Consider the following 15,774-nt stretch of genomic DNA (forward strand, 5'->3'; position numbering starts at 1 on the left):
TCAGTTTCTCCTATAGAGAAACCCAAATAACGCTCTGCTTACATTAACTCTCAACCCTCCCATGAGCCCCCAAGGTTTTTACCCATATTTCATACTCAGGAAACTGAGGCACAGAGAAGTGAAGTGAACACGCAGAGGCCACTCTGGGACGTGTCCCCGGGTGCTGTGGTTGCAGAGCCACTACTCCTAACCAGCGAGTTGCCTGCTCCAAAGACATCACGCGACACAGTGAGCAGAGGGCCAAATGCATGGCGAATGCCCAGTAAATGTTTCCCAATATTTGGATAATTTCCTTTCGCATTCCAAACACGTATCCCTCCATTTTATGATCCATTGCACCCCACATGTCCAACAGCTAGTGCCCAGATTTATTTAATTATTGCCATGAAAACAAAAGCTGGCTTGGGCTCCACAGACTACAAACACATTAGTTCTAGAAGGGGAGCATCGTCTCAGCTTTTGTTTTTATTGCTTTTAGCACATCAAGCACGTAATATGTACTAAGTAAAAGTGAAAGGTCAGAGATCACCTCAGACTAAAAGTTGCTCCAGGGGGTGTCTACACAGGAAATAGGCTGTTATACATCCCTTTCCATCCGGAGCCTCCTGGCCCTCTGACATGCCTTACGCATGCACTGCCATCAAGGTACAGAGGAGTTAATTAGCATATGAGGAACAAGCCGGTCTCGTCCTCACAGGACATCAAACTGTGAAGCAAAGGTATTCAAAGGGAAAGAAAGCGAGTCAGATATCAGATATCGAGGAGAGTTAAGGCCAGTTGTTCTTGTGCTTAGGAGAACTTTCCAGGGAGTAGGAGAACCAAGATGCGGATGCCAGGCTTTATTATGCAAAGTAGGAATCAAGACATATTGACAGATGCGTAGTCTGATGGGGGGGCAGAGTCCAAGACCTTGGGACGCGAGTACCCTGCAGCCGTAGGGTTCTTGATGAGAGACCCTGGAAAAGGACAAGGTCCTGGGGAAGCTGCAGGGTGTCAGAGAGCGAATGTTGATCAAAACAGAGCTATTTCCTTCACATGAGCTGTCCTCTAGCAATTATTTCCCAGTCCTTAACCACACTCTGATTTAAAAAATCTTTAAAAGTGGGGCGCCTGGGTGTCTCAGTCGGTTAAGCGTCTGACTTCGGTTCAGGTCATGATCTCCTAATAGTGATCTCTCACGATCTCACGGTTCATGAGTTTGAGCCCTGCATCAGGCTTTCTGCTGTTGGTGCAGAGCCCACTTTGGATCCTCTGTCCTCCTCTCTCTCTGCCCCTCCCCAGCGCTCTCTCTCTCTCTCTCAAAAATAAACATTTCAAAAAAGCTTTGAAAGAAATATGCTCTAGTACAATGTGTTATGTATGACACTAGGCAATCCCGTCTCATAATTACTCTTAACACAAGCCCATAGTTTTACCAACACAGTTCGCGCTCGTGTATTGCAATGAACGCCTTATCCTCCCCACAGCAATGTAAAATGTCGAGCACATTTGTTTAATAAAATAAACAGTAAATAAATCAGCACCCTCAACCCAAACGACACCGAGCACAAGGTTTATACTACTACAGGGAAATCTCCACCAGACACTATTAGCTTGTATGTTTCCCTTTCCTCGAGCAAACTCCTGCGGTGTATCAGAATGAAGGAAAGCCCTTCAATTTGAATTATGTAGGCACGGATGACAGATGTAGGCACTCAATGACAATTCCGTGTTTCCGGGTGAGGCTCCCGCAAGTGTCAGCCTCTTGCTCCTCTTGACTATGGATCTATAGCCACTAAGGAGCGTAACTGCCAAGTCAAAGGCTCTTTTCAGAACTAACCCTTCCCAAGCCAAGCCGATTCTGACGACTTTCGCTTTCTCTCTTCTGTTCAGCAGAAGCAACCCCCAGAGGAGACGGTTCATTGAGTAAGCCCCAGTCAGTAAACACCCCCAAACCTCATAGATGGACAGAGAGAGAACAGCTCAACACCAGCGCGAGCCAAAAGACTCATCTGTGGGAGAAGAAAAGCCTGAAGAAGTTCACTTCGATCGGGAGAGAGGGCTGTTTACTTACGTTGCTCGCAAGACCTTCCAACAGCTGGAGTCTTTGAATTCTAGTGCACGCAGATGTGGAGCTTTAACTCGAAATCCCCTTCCCTTTGGCAGCGAGGAGCCTGATAGCTCTGCGGGGCTGCAGATTGATAAGTAATTTCCTGATTGGTTTCAAAAACGTTCTCCCGGGCTTCGAGCAGTGGCTGGGAGAGAGGGAGCACGCAAGCCCCATGACGTGCAATGACGCTGTGGCCTGCACAGACCTCCTGTTTGATCGAGCTCGAAAGAAGTATCTGTCGACCTCACCAGCAAAAATAAGTAGCCTCCTCTATCTGTTGGCTCCCTCCCTGAATCATATCTGGGAACCAGCATGAAGAATCTGGACCATATTTTGTTTCAATATTTGTGATTGCTTTCTTACCAGCCACTTCAGAGAACGTTCTCAGAGACCGTGCCCTCCGGTCCCTTCATTTCACAGTGGAAGGAAATGAAACCCAGGGTTTACAAGCCTTGACCAGGAGTGCACGGGGTATGAGTGGGAGGACTGGACCCCAAGAGCCTCCTGACTGTCACACCAGAGCTCCGTCCCCTATAGGGAGGTCGAGACAGACAAAGATTTGGCATCTGGCTCTTGATCTTTAGAAGGCGTGTCATGAATCTCAGTTCTCAGGGCTGCAAAGTGGGAGTCAGAATAACGGTTGTGTTTGTGTGGCCTCGCAGTATCGGGATCACTGAGGGAGAACTTCATCAAGGCGGAGACCAGTTATACCCCACGATGGGATTTTGTCAGTAGGGCCCAATCTACATGCTTCTCTTGTCCCTTTCTGTTCTCATAGTCCATTCAGGGTTATTTTCTGTTCTGGAAGAAGCCATCCAACAAACCATCTGACTTGTTGGGGCAGAGAATTTCCTTGGGTCAAGGAAGAAGACAGGACACGGAGAAAACTTTTGACCTTGGAAAACCAGGTCAAGATCAGATGCAAAGGTAGAGCATGTTTGGACATTTGCCACAGAAAGGACACTGGGTCTGGAATCAGAAAATCAAGGCTTGGCTACTGCCTCTAACACTCGTCAGCCAAGGGAACTTCATTGAAGCATTACAAACCACAGTTTCCTCCCTGGAGACATAATCCCTGTCCTGCCGGGCTTGCCTCATTCTGCGGTGGGAAGATCAAATGCATTCTGCATGGAGGTCGTGCTTATCAACACTTGCAGGCTTTGAAATTGTGAGGAAGTATTTTCCAGCATCCCGAATAGCATTTCGCACAGAAAGCTCTGTTGATGGGATGATGCCACGTCCTCTATCCTGGGTTCTTGGACTTGTTTCCTTCTCCTTTTAAGGAGTATACTTTGCCTTTCTTTCCTTATTATGCCATCTCTTGGCGCTTGTATCCCCGGTCTGGCCACTACTGATCTTCTTTCTTTCTTAGAGTTTATGTGTCCTTCCATCTCTCATGCAACAGTAAGAATGAAAAGGAGAAAATGTTTTCCTCAACCACACAGAAAACCATCTGTAGAGTTTTGACACATGTGAGGCTGTGTGCATCCTGGACACAGGATGTACTTGTACATCCAAGTATTCACGGCCAGACAGCAAATGGATCGAGACCAGCCTCACTGATGAAAATGCTCAAACCCCCAGTCCTGTTTAGTTATCCCATTCCCTTCCTTTGCCCTTTCATAAATTCATTCTTCGGATGTCATTGCAGTTAAGATTTGCACTCCATCATCTCTAAGAGCAGTTTTTGAACCACCATAACGAACCGCCATAGACAGGGAGCTTAAGCAACAGAAATTAACTTTCTCATGGTTCTGGAGGCTGGAAGTCTGAGATGGGGTGTCAGCATGGTCAGGTTCTGGTGAGAGCCCTTTCCCTGGCTTGTGAACAGCTGCCTCTCACTGTATCCCCACATGATGGAGAGTGGGAGGGCTCTCCCTCCCTCTCTCCCTCTCTCCCTCTCTCCCTCTCTCCCTCTCTTCCTCTCTCCCTCTTCTTATAAGGCCACAGTCCATGTGGAGCAGGGCTCTGCTCCTATAGCTTATTTAACCTTAATTACCTCCTAAAGACTCTTATCTGCAAATACAGTCTCATTACCCTATATGTCAGGGCTTCAACCTACGAACTTTGAAGGGACGCAGTTGAGTCCAGAGCAGACCTGGAGAAAGTGAGAACATTAAGCTAACATTACGGAGCACTCACTGGGTATAAGGCCCCACTTGTTTCTTTTCTCATTGAATCCTCGTAACAATTTTCAGAGGCTGGTAGTGACTTTTCCAAGGTCACAAATCTAGTAAGTGGCAGTGTCTACATGTAAATTGTGATGACCAGCACCATGTTCTTTTCATGACACCATCTGCCTCCATCCCCTCTTTTCTCCTGGGCTCTGAGCCATGAAGCTCTATGTTTCTTTCCTGCTAACACTGAGCTCCCTGGTGAGAAGGGGAGGGGGTGAAGGGGAACTCTGTGGTTTTCTTTAGGGACTCCCCACTGAATTTAGGCTGACAGCTGTCGGGAGTCTGCCCAGAACGTTCTTTTTCTCTTCCTGCTTTCCTCCCAGACTCTTCTGTGTTGATAAATCCTTCTCATCAGTTTGAACTCAACTGGTGTCCTTACCTCAGGGAAGCTTTCTTTGACTTGCCCTGTACCTGCTCTAGCTCTCCCTTATACTCTCCTATCCTTCCCCTTCATTATTGTTTCCTTTTTGTACACCTTTACAAATGTTACTTCATAGCTATAGTAGTTGAGGAGTTGTATATTTTTAAGATAATTGCATAATGCTTGTCTTCCTCACTGGTTTGTAGGTTTCACTGTGGGCAGGGATGTCTGGTTCACTAAAATATCTCCAACCATTAGACCACTAATGTTAAGCCCTCTGTTACCACCAAATTCATTTTTCTCCTTGCTGTTTTGCACAAGGAAACTAGATTTGGCTCATCAAGAGTGAGGTTCTTGGAATAAGAAACAATAGCTGAGGAACGGACCTTGGGTCACACCTACCAGCCTTCTGGTCAACCCTCGGATTCCTGTAAGGGCAGCACAGCCTGGCCCTCTGCACGGTGGGGGCTGCCTATTCATACTGCTCTAGCCTCAGTCTCTTTCAGGAAAGAGACGAAAGAGAGATCCCGATGCAACAAGGCATGAGGCGGTATAGGACTTGCCAAGCAGGAATTTGTACCAGGAAAGACATTCTCAGCAAAAGAAGCCACATGTGCAAAGATATGGAAAGACAACGTGCTATGTTAGAGAATTACAAGGAAGACACTTTTGTCAGTGTGTTGCAAGGAAATGTGATAACATTAGTGAAAGTTCCAGATAGGTATTAAGTGTTTTCATTATTATCTGTTTCTCATCTGTGTTTGGTGGGCCAATGACAGAGTCCATGTGAAATTGTTTTATAAACTGTAAAAATGTTATAAAAATTTGCTTATTAGAAATTCTTTTGGATGAAGATAGCTTGGCAGAGAGACCGAGAAACTATGCTGGGAAATGAAATTATTTATGAATTTTCTTCATTCACAAACTGAAAAATTTGACTAATTAATTTCCTTCTTCAAATCCCCTTTTCAAAGACTAGATTATAAATTTCTAGTATTTATTAAACGTCAGTGAGCTGGGATACAGGTTTTTAACTCAGCATTATCCCTGGATCTTTCTACTCTCTCTTATATTTCAGGGACTCTACACCTGAAACTAAATTTCCTCAAAACTTTTTCAGTCAGTTTCCCTGCTTAGAACCAGCCAATGAGGGCACCACAGGGATGTCAAAGGCAGAAATGAATGAGGGGACACCCTTTGGTGGCAGTCGCAGTCAGAGTGAGGACACTCAAATGATGCAAAGTTTGTAGGAGCTTCTGAGTGAGATCCTGGAATCACATAGTCTAGTGTGGCTTTCCAGCAACCCTGCACTTCTGAGTTTCCAGAAAAACATCATGCTCTTCTCCATATATTGGTTCCACAGCCTTTTTTTTTTTTTAATTTAGAAATAATGGCATACTCCTAGGAGGTTGCAAAAAAAAGTTGCATAAAAACCAAATAAAACAAAAACTAGCTCCCCTCAATAATGACATCTTTTATCACTGTAATATATCAAAACTAGAAGTTGGCATCAGTACAACACTATTAAGTAGATTGTAGAACATATTCAGATTTCACTACTTTTGCATGGGTTCATTTGTATGTTGTAAAGTTCAGTGCAATTTAATCTTATGCGTAGATTCTCTACAGTTCTTTTGATGGTTGTTTAAGGCTTTGATTTCTCATGTTCAATCCCTACCTAGAGTGATTTTTATTTTTCTGATTCCTGACTGATATGAATGCTAATCTTCTGGTGTCATTACACACTTGAAGCCTTACAGTCAGGCTTTGATTCTTACATTCCATTATGTTCATTCATTTATTCAATTAACATATGACTCAGTGATTTTTTTTCTGTATGCCCTTTTACCCATTGTCTTTGTCCATGGCATTGTCACAATACATTCAAATTATTGCAACATATTTTTAGCTATTTCTTGGGCTTTAGTTGCTACATTCTCAAGATCATCCTTACCATAGTGTATCCAAGAATGCAATACTAGTTTAATCATTCCTAAATAGTGGTAAAATAATTTATATGTGATAAGACAAGAAACAAAAAATAAGAGGTACAGGAATTGGATTAGAAGAAGCAAATGTATCATTATTGAAAGATACCACAGTTGCACACCCAAACAATGCATGCAAATTTTAAAAGCCTATTAGAAAGAATATACATTCAATATGGTTGCCAGATAAAAAATAAACACATGAAAAATAACCTAAACACTAAAATAATCAGAGGCTAGAATGTTAAAAAAAAATCAGCTAAAATCCTTGTTAACAGCAAAATGATGTTGGTTTTTCTTTAGAGGAAGGGCATCATATCCTCTCCCTAACTCTGGGCTTTTTTTCTCACTTGGGCCCTTAATAGGCTCAACTTGTGTGGACAGATTCACAAAATCTTGTTTTCCCTTCTTGATTATTCAAGCCACAAGTGATAAAAACCTGGTCTGGGGGAAACCAGTTTAGAAACAAAGATGATGATGTGTCCTTTGTCCCTTCTTAGCTATGACACATTTCCTCCCAAAAGTGTCTCTTCTGCACTATAGGACTATGCAAATCTCTCTCTTCACTAATGGACTAAGAAAAGAATCTTAGCTAACATTTGTTACGTGCTAACATTGTTCCTCAATTTTTACAACCAATTAATCCTTACAACTATATGAGTAGAAAATCGAAATTAATCCCAAATTTCAAGGCTATCAGAAGGTAGAACCAAGCTGAGAACCAGGTGGTGAGTCTCCCAGGCTTTACTCAATGCATCCATAGTATAGTGCTTTTCTTCTGAGTGACAATACTATTCTTCCCACAAAGGGTATTCATGAGCCCTAATAAGCTGCATTGGCTGCATTGGGTGCATTGGCTTAGTCTATCTTATTAAAAAGTAAATTTGCAGCAAGATGTTAGGTAAATAAATGGCACAGGTGGTACCATGCAATGACAAAAATTATGACAATAATGTGAGTACTAATATGTGAAAAACCCACATTTCGTGGAAGTCCTAAGTCAATGACCTTGACTTGTGGGTGGAACCTTGCTATAAGGGAGCATTTGGATTTGTCTCCAAAGTGTAGTTATTTCTTTAGAACTGCAGCACTTCAATAAGGGCAACAAAATTCTCATCATTCTCTGAAGTATAATTCAGAAGACTGTTTTCCCCACGGATAGCTCTCCTTTGAAGATGAGAAATTGCTTTCTTTCCAATTTTATTCTAAGATTTTGATTGAAAACACTCAAATGCAAGCCTGGCTTCAAAGCATAGTTTGTAACCAGGAAGGATTTCCTGGTTTACATTGCTTAATTAATGATAATATTGATTCAAAGGAAGAAAGAGCTCCCAAATCTTAGCAATTTCCATTGGTAGTAGATGTAACCTCTATGTAAACACTTAAACCAAAATGTCCCTTGAAGGAACTCAATCTCAAATTCTTCCAGTCTCCCAATTCCTCAGTTCACAACCATCACTGTCTTTTCTGCTCCCCATCCTAATTATTTCATTTTTCATGCTCAACATCGTGACTGTGCTTTCTCAGCAAACTCCTAGTAATCACCCATATGTTGCTCGTCTTAATCAGCAATGATCTTTCCACTTATTTGGGGCATTATCTGGGATAAATGAATGTACGGTGGCCGGTTTATCTCAGTCAAACAACGCATAAGAGCTCCTTTGAAGATTTGAAACATAATCTAAGCCATATGCAATTTGAAAGGTCAACATGTCACCAGAAAAGAAAGTAAAAGAGAAAGAGGAAAATAAGAGAGGGAAGGAAGGAAGGTCAGTAGGAAGGCAAGAAGGAAGGAAAGAAAGGCGGGGGGGTGGGGGGTAGAAAAAAAGGGAGAAAGAAAGACACAATGAAAGGAAAACAAAGAAGGCAGAGGGGGAAGAAAAGCAAAGGGGCAGATCCTACAACTCTAGATCAAACAGGCATGGTAAGCATTTTTCCCATAAGACCAGCTGCTGTTTTGGATGTACCATACTACATCATTCTTCTACAGATGCAGCACCTTATAAGCTCACTTACTAAGAGTTCAAATGCAGCTAACATTTACACTTACAAGTGCCATGTTTGGACAGGGTGACCAGCTATCTTGGTTTGCCTGGGACTTAGGGGGTTCCCCAGATGTGGGACTTTCAGTGTAAAACCCGATAGTCCAGACAAACTAAGATGGTTTGCTTGGGGCTAAGGAGTTTTCCAGGGCATGAGGCTTACAGTGTTAAACCAGAAAAGTCCTGGGCAAATTGAAAAAAGTTGGTCACTGTGTCTTTGGGTGAAACCTTATCTTTGGGTAAATATTACCTCTCATGTCCTTTGGATATTGTGTAGAAAATGCTTTAGCTAATTTCGGTGCATCTGTTAAGTGTTGCACACAATGTAATGGATATCTCTTTTTCCCTGCCTACCTGGTGCCCCAATATTCTTTGGTTAACTCCTTCCTTATCTTATGTGGTTCTAATTGGGCTAGCACTACCTCCCTTGGAGTGAAAAAGTTAACTAGGCTGGGTCAAGCATGGCAAGCCACCTGAAACATCTGAAAACAATGACTGGTAGAGGTGAGAGTGTAACCGAAGAGAGACAGCCCTTGGGAGAGAGAAGTCCCTTTTGCTTCTCCTAAAGACTATCATTGGTGATCCTGTCCACTGTGTATAACAAAGTCAACAGACACAGAAGAAAGTGGGATGGGAGAGAAAGAAGGAGAGAGGAAGAGAAGGAGAGAGAGAAGAAGAGGGAGAGAGGGAGAGAAGGGAGAGAGAGAGAGAGAGAGATAAGGGGATCCAAAGCATCATCTGAACCCCTGGATTGTGCCATGCATGAAGCCAACCCTGTTTCTAGACTGACCAAATACATAAGCTTATGTATTCCCTTTTTTCTTAAGCTATCTTGAGTAGGGTGTCTGTCACATGAAACAAAGGCGTTGTGACTAGCAGACATATATGGGCTTGGTCTTCTTTTCTGAACTCAGTCCCGCGAGACAGTAGAACCGTATGAAACTGCTAACATTCCACTTCTGTTGACTGCAAATATGGCAGGATCACTTGGTTCAACTAAGTATTATTTCCCCCATTTTACAGATGAGGAAAAAAAAAAACACCTCAGTGGTGATAAGTAGTGTGCCTAATGTTGTACATTTATTAGATAAGAGACCTGGAAATCAGATCCAGGTCGGTTTGATTCCAAGGTACACAAATACATTTCCAGTTCTTCATGCTTCTTGAAAAATAAAAAGCAATCTCTTGAGAGCTATCCTTTGCTATTTGACAAATGCCTTGAAAAGTACTAAATTGTGACTCACACCCTACGTATGAACTTATATATGGTGCCAAACACCTGCTTATTGCTCCCCAAATCCCTGTGTCACTGGCTGTTTCATGAAAAGAAGTCAAATACACGAGAATGCCAAACGAGATGGAAAACCCCATTGTACCCTGGTGTGTATTTACATTTTAGCAGGGATAAAGCTCCAGGCGATCATATGTCAGATTTCTAAATTTACTCCAGCTTTGGTTTTCACTGACAATCAAGAGATGCAATTTTTGCCTCTACGAAAGAGAAATCCTTTACCCGTTCTACTCTGTACAGAGAGATTGTTTAATTTGTTTCCCGTAACTCAAACCTAACACCCTGAAAACGCGGCTGTGTCAGCGAGATAAGCATTCAGAGTGTTTTCTTAATCTCTGGCATCTCATGTGCTTGCCCAGTGATGCAGCAGAATGGTGCTTGCCCAGAAAACATTTCTTTTCCCCGTTGATAATCTATATATGCTCTAAAAACCTCAGTATGATTTAGGGAAGTTTGTGTGTCATTTTTTTTAGCCTTTATTATGTGTGAAATTATTATAATTCAAGACTGCCCATTGATTGTAATGAATGCTAGAAAAACAATGTGTCTTCTTACTGTGTGGATACTATTCTGTAGTAAATCCCGTTGGTATTATCTACTGATCATTTCTTTTCCACGAATTCCCTTCCCCCTGTAGAGGAATCTAATAATCAGTTATTGCAGCTATAATACTACTCCCAAATCTCAGTGGTTTGTAACAACAAAAAACATTGATTTTTTTTTTCTCGCTCATGGCAGGTTATGAAACACGCCCAAGACCATGCAACTGGTAATTGATGAAGCCTAGATTCATTCGTTCAATGGATATCACTGAGTCCCTACACGAAGAGACTGATAAGGCACCAAGCCAAAGACTGTTTATCCCTTAGCTGATGAAATGAAAAGTAAAAACAGTGTCATCACAGTTCTGGAGAGTCAATCAAAAAGAGAGAACATATCAAGTAGGAAAGATTTGACGTGATCTAATAGAGTCAGCAATGCTATGTTTGCCAAAGGTTGGGGTATATGGGTGCACAGGCCAGAACGGTAGCCATAGTTAGATCATAATAAGATTAATTAGACAATGCAAATATAAAGGCATTCCAAGTGAAAGCTGGCACTGCATCTCTAATTTCAACGGAGAGAGAGGACAGAGAGAAGAGAAACATTTGAAACCATTTTTGAGTGTCTACTCAGTGCCAGGCATTGTTACATGAGAAAAATTCACATAGCAATCTTCTGAGAACAGTGCCTCTCATTTCACACTTTGTATCTCTGTGGATATCATTTTCTGTATGTCTAAGGCAAGGATAGTGTTATTTGTTTTTAAAAAAAATTTTGATGTTTATTCATTTTTGAGAAAGAGAGAGAGAGAGAGAGAGAGAGAGAGAGCGCGCGAGTGGGGGAGGGACAGAGAGAGAGAGAGGGAGACACAGAACCTGAAGCAGGCTCCAGCGATGTGGGGCTAGAATCCACGAACCATGAGGTCATGATGTGAGTCGAAGTTGGATGCTTAACCGACTGAGCCATCCAGGTACCCCAAGGATAGTGTTCTTTCTTTCTTTCTTTTTAAAATTTTTTTTAATGTTTCTTTATTTTTGAGAGAGAGATAGAGAGTGTGAGCCGGGGAAGGGCAGAGAGAGGGAGGCACAGAATCCAAAGCAGGCTCCAGGCTCTGAGCTGTCAGCACAGAGCCTGAAATGGGGCTCCAACTCACGAACTGTGAGATCATGACCTGACCTGAGGTCGGACGCTTAACCGGCTGAGCCACCCAGGCTCGCCTAGGGTAATTTCTTTCTTAGCTTTGTCTTAGTTTGTGCCTGACACACTGCAGGCCCTCAGTGAATGGTAGTTGTCTTGAAAGTCTCTGTTAGTTGCTTCCCAATGTCTACACTAACAGATTTCTTGTTTGAGGAGGCAATATGACCACGTAATGCCCCCCTTCCCAGACTCTCTGTGGCTAGGGAAGGCCATGTGGCACCCCCAGTCGGGGCCAGAATATGTGAGCAGAGATTGATGGAAGAGGTTGCTGGGAAAGCCTCTTGAAGGAAAAAGACAGCTGGTGTCACCTGTTCAGTTCTTGTTCTTTGTATTTTGCCATTCACCAAGAATGCAGTCATGACATTAATATAGACATCTTGTGATCATGGCAAACACAGTCACATATCAGAACATAAGAGGAGAAAGGAACCTGGGTCTGATGACATTGAAGCCATCATACGAACCCTTGACCGCGTAGCTCCAAACTAACTTCATGGTAGATGAGAGACATAACCCCCGTTGGGCCGGGTCACAGGAGCTGGGTTTCTGTTGCATGAGGTCAAGCACATTCCCTAACTGATACAGCTCTACACCACATTTCCATCATCTTCTCAATCTGAAATACTTTCAGATTTGTGTATAATGCCTCATTGTTGCAAAAGATTTGGCTTCTTTCTGAACAAACTTTCTGGAATCGTTCATTTTTTCTTTCTAGATGAGGCATTGTTTGGCCACAGTATAACACAATGCTGCCCGAAAGAAAACACCAATTAAACATGTCTTTTTGTTTTTCTACACCAACCATCTAGCACACAGCCATGATAGCCTGCAGAAACAACTCCGACCTAGCCACTAGACTGCCGAGTTCGAGCTTGCCAAGCCGTAGCAACGTCAGAGAAAACAGAAAAATCAAAAGTGTCACCTAAATAAAGGACATCCAGTGGAAGAGATACAGCACAGAATTAATGAGGTTTTCACTCTTGAATCCTGTAACTCTAGCAGTGGAGTTTGGTAGGAAAAAAGCGCAGAATGGTAGGGCAGAGAATCCAGGTTCAAATCCTTATGGAGTCGCTGATCAGTTGCATAATTTGGGGCAAGTCTTTCCGTTTGTTGAGGCTTTCGTTCCCCAGCATGCAGAATTATGACAACAGCAGCAGCAGCAATAGCAACAACAGTAATAATACAACCCACTTAGAGAGTTGATAGGAGGAGTAAGTAAGGTGACGTACGTATAGGACCTGTAAACATCAAAACGTCACACAGGCTTTCATCGCTATTGAGAGGTGAAAAGATATGGCAAGTGTGGAAACGGAGATGCCGAGGGATATACGGACTGTAAACGGTCTCTTGAAGGTTAGCGGTGAAGGTCTTTTATGGGTGTGATTGTTTCTTGCACACATCAGTACCAATCATTAATGGTGGAGGGAAAATGAGGGAAGAAAACGAGCATTTTGGAGAACTAATTATGATCCTTCGGTGTTTTACACATATGACCTTTAATTCACTGGAGACATGCGTGAATTTCCCTCCACAAATCCTCTGAGGACAGAGCTTTTACGTTTTTGTGAGTGAGTTGCCCGGATGCAAAATTGGTGGGGTGGTACGACCTGGCCACTGAGATCAGGAATGTGGACTCAGGCAGTGCACGTGTGGGCCCGGGGCCAGGCTTCAGGGAGGGGTCTGGGGTCTGAAGTTTGCTTGGTGGTCACTCACAGAGGAAAAGATGGGAGTCTTCCTAATCCGAGGTTCAGGAGACTTAGCCCTACTTGTCGAGACGGGAAGAAGAGAAAGGAATTTTCTAGCCCCTGAAGACGTCACTCAGCTTCTCATACACACACCTGTTAGGGGACAGTGAGTGCAAACGTTTTGCTGTATGGCTTGCACTGTGCTAAACATGCCCAATTATAAACTCACTCGTCTTCACAACAAGCCTACAAGGTAGGTACCGTGGTTATCCCCACTTTGCAGACGAGTAAATTTAGGCATACTGTGGTTAAATGACTCGCTCAAAGTCACCCAGTTGGATTGGAACTGAGACAGCCCTGTCCTGGAGCCCTAGGTTGCGATGATGCTGTTTCACCCGTCGAGGGGGAGAAATAAGGCAGAACATATGTCAAACAGCTGGGCTGTAAATCTTGAAGGCTCAGCTCCTCAAGAAACTCAAAAGAGTTCATGTGTTTTTTCATGAAAGAAACTCTGACCAACTGCTCTCTTCATTTTTTCAGTGAGTTAAAATGGAGCCACCTACTCATATGTAGCTGTGTCTCTCCTCATTCTAGTGCGAGATTTAGGGATTTGGGAAGACATCTGGAATTTATTTATGCCATTTGGATTTTGAAACTCAATATTAAATTCTTATAATGAAACAGACAAAGAAGTCAAAGTAGACCATATTAGTGAAATCTGACTACATAGGGCATATGTTTGCAAACTGGGCTTTAATGTCTGGCTAAAATACTGCTCCAAATACCCTGGATCATTCTTCTCAGAAGGTAAAAACACATTTCTGGAATCATTTTGACTTTCTGTCTATATGACAATGGAAAGAACTAGATTTCATGGCTTTTTCTCTCCCTCAGATAAGGTCATAAACAGTCTAAGTGTTTGCCTATGCTGACATTAAATATGGCGCAGAGATAGTTAGAAAAATATCACCTTGACTTGTCCCAGTTTTTCATTTGGATCGTGGGGAGACACCATGGGTTCCAGAGGCAGGCAGCCTGGACTGGTTTTGCCATTCATGAGTAGTATAATTTTGGACAATCTCCCCAAACCAGTTTTGAAACCTAGAGGATGTCTCAAACGGAAGGTGTAAGGTGGAGAAGAGTCTTAACAAATCGGGTGAATTTTAGATGGTTCATATTGGCCAAAGTGGAATATGTTGTGTGTGCGGCTTGTTAGGGGATGAACCCCAAGAGTTGAGATCATAAAAGGCCCCATGTCGCAAGCCAGGGTGGTCAGACTTTTTCCTGAAAGCAATAGGGAACCCCAGAGTTGTTTTAATTTTAATCTTTTTATACACTAATCAGAGCTGCTTTCCTTTATTATGAATGTCGTAGCTTATTGTAGAAAAAATAGATAAGGAAGGAGGGAAACACTTGAAATTAAACCTTCAAGAGCCTGTGTTAACCTCTAGGGAATGTTTTTCTTTACCCCTGGGAATGTAGATGAATGCTTTAATAAAAATGTAATCAAACCGTGCCCACTCTTTTATAATCTTCTTTACTATTACGATTATATAAATACCTGTGTGAGTCTATGTAGATTTGCTCAGTGTCTCCTTCATGGCTACGTAGTATTTAGTGGCTATATGGATGTACCCTAATTTCTTTAATGTTGTTTTAGTCTGGGGTGTTTAGATTGTTTCCACATGGTGGGATTGTAAATCACCTGTAATAAACATCCTCATGAGTAAATCTCAGTATTTCCTTAGAATGAATTTTAAGACATAGAAGGATATGCTTATTTTAAGGAATTCGGTATACATTGCCAAATTACCCCCCAGTAAGATTGTTTAAGTTAACTGTCCTTTAGGCAGAATTCGAGGCTACTCATTTTATTCTAGCGCCTAAGTAAGTGGGTGATAGCAGTTTATTGCTGACAGATTAGAGCATGTTGCAAGAAAATCACAAAGACAGCGGAAATGAGGAAATTATGAAGGATGAGGGTGTCTAACATGGGAAATCGCTGTCTTGGAAGACGGAACTGGTAGAGTCTTCAAATATTTGAGAGACCACCGCGTGGAAGGAGGGCTGGCCTTATTCTGAGCAGTTCCCGATGACAGAACTAGGATCAATTCAGAAAAATTCCAGAAAGAGAGTCTGATTCAATAAGAAGAAGATTTTCTATCATTTAATGCTAAAATGTGCAAGAGGCTGCTGTAGTATCTTGGAAAGCTGTCTCAGGCATAATTCCATTTTGGGCCTCTGCCCTTTCCAGAAAAAAAAAATCCGACTTCACAATGGAACTTTTGTTTTTGTTTTTGGACAACCATCGTGTCCTCTGGGCTACATTCTTGCGGGTCTTAGATATACACTGAGTTGGTAGGAATTGACCAGAGCTCTGATAGGCTAACTTGAAGTGTAA

At 42.5% G+C, this 15,774-nt stretch overlaps 1 protein-coding gene across 3 annotated transcripts in view; it reads right to left on the minus strand.

Annotated features, from left to right (window-relative positions):
• The window catches only part of C1QTNF7 (C1q and TNF related 7), a 109,920-nt gene that overhangs the window by 74,595 nt on the left and 19,551 nt on the right, over positions 1-15,774 (minus strand). The window contains exon 1 of one of the 3 annotated variants that reach the window (XM_006931216.4): positions 2,054-4,423. The exons of the other annotated variants lie outside the window; for them this stretch is intronic. The gene's annotated coding sequence lies outside the window, so the exon portion shown is untranslated. Of the gene's footprint in view, positions 1-2,053; positions 4,424-15,774 lie in introns of those variants that run through there. 3 annotated transcript variants of the gene reach the window in all.

Source organism: Felis catus, chromosome B1 (assembly GCF_018350175.1).
Source record: "Felis catus isolate Fca126 chromosome B1, F.catus_Fca126_mat1.0, whole genome shotgun sequence".
In the NCBI taxonomy this organism is placed as follows: domain Eukaryota; kingdom Metazoa; phylum Chordata; class Mammalia; order Carnivora; family Felidae; genus Felis; species Felis catus.